Raw genomic sequence first — 6,472 nt, forward strand, 5'->3', positions numbered from 1 at the left:
TGAAATTGCTACCTCCAAGAAATATCCCCACTCATATTTTCATTGCAGGGCTATTCACAATAGCCAAGATATGGAAACAACTTAAGTGACCTTCAATAGAGGAATAAAGAAATTGTGGTGTGTATGTTCAAAAGAGTATCATTCAGCCATAAAAAGAAGAAAATCTTGCCACTGTGACTACATGAATGGACTTGAGGGCATTATGCTCAGTTAAATAAAGTCCAACAGAGAAAGACAAATACTGTATGATTTCATTTATATATGAAATATAAAGATGCCAAACTCACAGGAACAGATAGTAGAGTGGTGGTTGCCAAGGACTAGGGGGAGCTGGGAGGGAAATGGGAAGATAACAGTCAAAGGGTACAAACTTCCAGTTATAAGACAAATAGGTTCAGCAAAGTGACTCCAGTTAACAACACTTCTTATATACTTGAAAGTTTCTAAGAGAGTAGATCTTACATGTTATCACAACCCCAAAAAAAAAAAGAGAGAGAATTATGTGGGGTGATGGAGGTATTGTGGGCTTTGCGTGTGTGCTCAGTTGTGTCTGACTCTTTTGTGACCCCTTCGGCTGTAGCCTGCCAGGTTCCTCTGTCCATGGAATTTTTCAGGCAAGAATACTGGAGCGAGTTGCCATGCCCTGGCTCTAGGGGTTCTTCCCAAGCCAGGAATCAAACCCACGTCTCTTGCAACTCTTGCATTGGCAGGGGATCCTTTATAACTATTCCACCAGGGAAGCCCAGATGGAGGTGCCAACTAACTTTATTGTCATAATCATTGCCCAACATATAAGTGTATCAAATCATCAAGTTCTATACCTTAAACTCACACAATGCTATCTGTCAATTTTATATCAATAAAGAGAAAAAAATTAAAAGGAAAAAATATAGGAGAATTCCTTTGGGAAACATAAAAGAATTCTTAATGAAGGGTTTACTGTGTAACCAAGTAACTGTGTAACCATGACAAGATACCCTTGCAAGAAAGCATGTCATAAGCTCTTTAGGAGCCTGGAATGTGAACTTCTTAGCATAAGACAAAGTGGACCATCCATCATTCTTCCTACCAAAAAGCTCATGTCCATGTTTCTGGCATGAGTAAGATACAGCTCAGATGAAGTATTAATAAACCTGAAAAACTAAAAAAGACCTCCCTTCTCCTATGGGAACCAATCAACTTTCTTCACTCTATGAGGGACAGACATATTAAAAAAATTTCTACAACTTGAAAGATATCACCATTAAAAATGTTTGTTAGTCTCTGCCTGTATTCAAGGATCCATGTAGTAAGTTTCAATTAAAAGTTAGTGATCTAGGGAGAAAACTCACCTCCTGGTGAATGAGTATGTATCCTTTTTAACATCAGATGATTAAAGTTTAGTCCTCACTTTTTACATTTTACATTTTTGATTGCCTAAGAACTCATTACTAAAGTGAGTATTATAATAATAGTAGCTATTTTAGCCTGGGTTTATCATTTCATATAGAAGTTTTCATTCCTTATTATATGAGTCTAATTACTTTTCTTTCTTTTATTGTCATTCATCTCAAAGATGCTTTAGAAATAGGCAGGGTCTAAATAATAACTACATTAAAAAATTAATAAGGGCAATCTAAAAGACACATTAATCCCAACTTAATTCCAGACTCTGTTGTTTGCACAGGTCACAGTCAACTTCCACACACCTTGAAAGTAAAAGTGTTACTTGCTCACTCATGTCTGACTCTTGTAACTCCATGGACTGTATCCCGCCAGGCTCCTCTGTCCATAGGATTCTCCAGGCAAGAATACTGGAGTAGGTAGCCCTTCCCTTCTCCAGGGGAATCTTCCTGACCCAGGGATCAAACCTGCATTGCAGGCAGATTCTTTACCTTGTAAGCCACCAGGGAAACCTCAGCCTCTGAGATAAGTCAGCCTGACAGGGCTAGCCAGGTGGTTGTTGTGGGAATCCTGTCCAGCCAGTGAGAGCAGTGAGCAAGAAGGAAGGCAGAGAGACACAGATTTCCACCCCAGCCCCAAGCCAAGGTGGCTGTGGAAGCAGAAAGGGAACAGCTAGGGTTGGACATGAGCCACCTCATCTGCATGGAAGTTTTTTAGATTCACTGATCTCAAAAACATTCAGAGCTGAAATTGAAGGAGTCAGAGTATATCACGCTGTCCACAACATGGAATGTTGTCCAGCGGAGTAATGCTCACAGATGCAAACAGGAAAGATAAGATGCTTGCCTCCACCTCGACTACATTCCTTTCACACACATGATGGTTTCTGCTTGGAACAATATGAAATTTTTAGAGCTCTGATTCCTTCCTTCCTTCCTACCTTCCCTCTTTCCTTCATTTCTTTTTTCTCTTCCTTCTTCACCTGCTCCTTCCCTGTTGTTCCTGGGACAAAGCCAAGTGTCTGTGGGGATCCTGCTGTGGGTGGTCTCTATGAGAGGCTGGCAGCTGTGCAGGACTCCAGACAGGCTGGCTGGTTTCTTACCCCAACATCAGGCACAGTCTGTGCTCAGCAAGGGTGCGTGGAACTGAGTTGAGTCCTTTCCAAGAGACCATGGAGATTATAGAATCCAAAGAGCAACGAAATCTACAAAATATTCAGTGTACCCATTTGTTTGAAAACAGAAACCACGTCAAGGGGCAGAGAGAGTCAAGAATAATTCCTTGTCTAGGCCCTTCAGATGTGAGTGCTCCATAAATAGTCACTCAATAAAGATGAATTTTGATGAGAAAGGTGAAAATCAAACAAAGCATTAAATAAATACAGTCAACAAAAATTTCTTTTTCAAGCATATATCAAATGCAGTGATTCATTTGGATTCAGATGTGTATGTATTTCAGGTTGACTGATAAAAGATGACTTAGGGAGACACAGAAAGTAATTGCATCCCTGACACTAAGCGTAAAATGCAGTGACGGTCTTTATTAATCTGGGTAAGGCGTTTATATCTCTTGAAAGACAGTCATGGAATGGTTCTATCATTCTTTAAACAAGTTAGCTCTGGTCTCTCCCCCACCCCCAACTCTCTGTGCTCTGTACAGTCAGTGACACAGATGGTATTACTTTTTAGGAAGAGGACTGCCTCCAATATTAGTCTTCCAAGCTAAAATGTGATTTAAAACCTCTCAACCAGCACTTTATTCGTGGCAAGATGCATCGCCTATCCCTTGAGAAGTCATGAGTACAGTCTCCCTTTAAGGGCACTTAAAGTGGACTGAAATTGAATAATCTTTGCAATTTGCTATGGCTATTTCCCTCTGGTAGAGAATAAACCTAGAGCTGCAGAGAGCTCAGAGAATCACAGCAAGCCAAAGATTTGGGGTTTGGAGAAAAGCCCACCATCGTTTCCCACTCCCTATAACCACCCACCTTCAGGCCACAAATGAAAGAAAAGTATCTGTGCCCACAGATAATTTGAATGATTTCTCTGAATGTGACTCATTTAGATAAAACATATGGAAACTCACTTTGGCAAAAATGAACCAGGGAAGGTGGGGGTGGGGCAGGAGGAAAAGAAATAATCCATTTGACTAGACTACATCAAAAGCAAGGTTTTTTTGGGAATGCCTCTTCAACATTACTTATATCCTCAATGGATTATTCCACATTTATAAAACAGCTTATGTTCCATATAGACCTTAGAAATTGTTATGCTTCTTCTCATTTGGATTCCAAGGAGACACAAGGAAATCTCTAGATGTAAAATGTGATTATGTTCTGGAATTTGCAATACTGAATTTTTTCACTGGGCTGACTGAAAGAAAGTGAAAGTGTTCTTTGCTCAGTCATGTTCGACTCTTTGTGAACCCATGGACTGTAGCCTGCCAGGTTCCTCTGTCCATGGGATTCTCCAGGCAAGAATGCTGGAGTGGGTGGTCATTCCCTTCTCCAGGGCATCTTTTGAACCCAGGGATCAAACCCGGGTTTCCTGCATTGCAGGCACATTACCCCCTGAGCCACTACCATAATCAAATTATATGGATCCACCCAGTCTCCGTTTCCTTGGTGTGGTGTAGGTTTACTCCACGTTACACAGCTTGTGCTCCTTAAGGACTTTATCCCTCGACTTACTGGTATTACTGGAAAAGTTGTACCAACATATAAACTACTGATAAGAACTACTGGCCCAAATGTTGTGATATATATGAAGTCACTCTTATCTCAACATGACACCAACAAAATGCACATAAGAGAGTAGTTATACTCAGTGTCATGCAGGATGCTGCATCAACAAAATTATATGTCTGTTCCATCCTTATTTTGAGGAGCATACAATATCTGGTGGCCACAGATAAAGTTACAGATATAAGTTAGAATCATTCCACCAAAGCGCTTGAGTGCATGTTAAAGAAGGGGCTCTTCATCTTTAGAGGCAGGGTTTGTGGCCAATGCTGTGACTCCCTCTCTCATGTCTCTTAGATCCTACCATCTCTTTGTGCTTTGGATGACCTCCACCACCAATTTTTTTTTAATTTTATTTTTTAACTTTACAATATTGTATTGGTTTTGCCATATATCAAAATGAATCCTCCATAGGTATACATGTGTTCCCCATCCTGAACCCTCCTCCCTCCTCCCTCCCCTTACCATCCCTCTGGGTCGTCCCAGTGCACCAGCCCCAAGCATCCAGTATCATGCATCGAAACTGGACTGGCGACTCATTTCATATAAATGATATTATACATGTTTCAATGCCATTCTCCCATATCATCCCACCCTCTCCCTCTCCCACAGAGTCAAAAAGACTGTTCTATACATCAGTGTCTCTTTTGCTGTCTGTTATACAGGGTTATTGTTACCATCTTTCTAAATTCCATATATATGCATTAGTATACTGTATTGGTGTTTTTCTTTCTGGCTTACTTCACTCTGTATAATAGGCTCCAGTTTCATCCACCTCATTAGAACTGACTCAAATGCATTCTTTTTAATGGCTGAGTAATACTCCATTGTGTATATGTACCACAGCTTTCTTATCCATTCATCTGCTGATGGGCATCTAGGTTGCTTCCATGTCCTGGCTATTATAAACAGTGCTGTGATGAACATTGGAGTACACGTGTCTCTTTCCCTTCTGGTTTCCTCAGTGTGTATGCCCAGCAGTGGAATTGCTGGATCATAAGGCAGTTCTATTTCCAGTTTTTAAAGGAATCTCCACACTGTTCTCCATAGTGGCTGTACTAGTTTGCATTCCCACCAACAGTGTAAGAGGGTTCCCTTTTCTCCACACCCTCTCCAGCATTTATTGCTTGTAGACTTTTGGATCGCAGCCATTCTGACTGGCGTGAAATGGTACCTCATAGTGGTTTTGATTTGCATTTCTCCAAAGAAGACATACAGATGGCTAACAAACACATGAAAAGAGGCTCAACATCACTCATTATCAGAGAAATGCACATCAAAACCTCCACCACCAATTATCTGCATCTCTGGACTTGAGAGCTTTTTCCAGAGCCATAGAAGATTGCCCTACAGACATGTGCAGGCCAGGAGTGCTGGAAAATTAGCACATCTCCAAAGCAACCCTCACCAATGACCAATGAGAGTTGGAGGATAAATACCTCAGCTTCCTCACCTCTAAGTGGAATCATTCTGAGGCATGTGCTTTCTTCTATTTCCCAATTTCCCCAAGATTAAGCTCCAATTGCTCACCTTGGTAACTAGTGACCAATTCATCCTTGACTGGCTGCCTTCCCATCCCTGTATCACTTTCCTCATCCTTGTCAATGTTCCATGAAACTCCTAAAGAAGCTCTTTGCACTTGAATCTTTGCCTCAGGTCAGCGTCAGAGGTAACCCAACTTAGGACAAGGTGAGTCCACCCTCTAGGTTTGTCAGGAAATGCATGTGAGGAGCCACACCTGGACAGGAAAAAAAAAAAAGGAAAGTACTCATCTCTTCTATGACCAAACTTGAGAGGATTCGCGGTTGTGCTGGTGTGACAGACACTGCTGGTTACATACTCCTCAGCAATTATTCCTCCCTCCATAGTCAATACAAATCAATTTGGTTTGGCCACAACAAGCTCAGAGTAGCTAAACCCCTCCCTCAACCTCTGAGGATGAGCCAAGCTCTGTGCAAGTCAATGGGACTGTTCTATTACCATTTGCTGATAATCTTCAGGGAAGGGCAGTTGACTGAATACCAGTCCGTGAGACATAAGCAGGACTTTGCCAAGGAGATCTTTGTCCTGTAAATAAACAGAGAGCTGGAAAGAGGGAGAGCTTCATTTTTGGCCTTCACCTTCCTTCCTATTTGGGGCACCTTTGAGGGATGCTTGGAGTTATTGTAGTCATCTTATCCCTGTGAGAGAAAAGTTGTTATATTGCTAAACCAACCCCAAAACTTCCTACCTCCAGACTTCATTTATGTAAGGTAAAAGTTAGCCAAGATTTCTGTTGCTGACACCCCATGTATCCTGACTGATGCAGATGCAGTTCTAGAAACCAAATCAACAGGGAAATATGGCTTG

Source organism: Bubalus bubalis, chromosome 3 (assembly GCF_019923935.1).
Source record: "Bubalus bubalis isolate 160015118507 breed Murrah chromosome 3, NDDB_SH_1, whole genome shotgun sequence".
Lineage (NCBI taxonomy): Eukaryota > Metazoa > Chordata > Mammalia > Artiodactyla > Bovidae > Bubalus > Bubalus bubalis.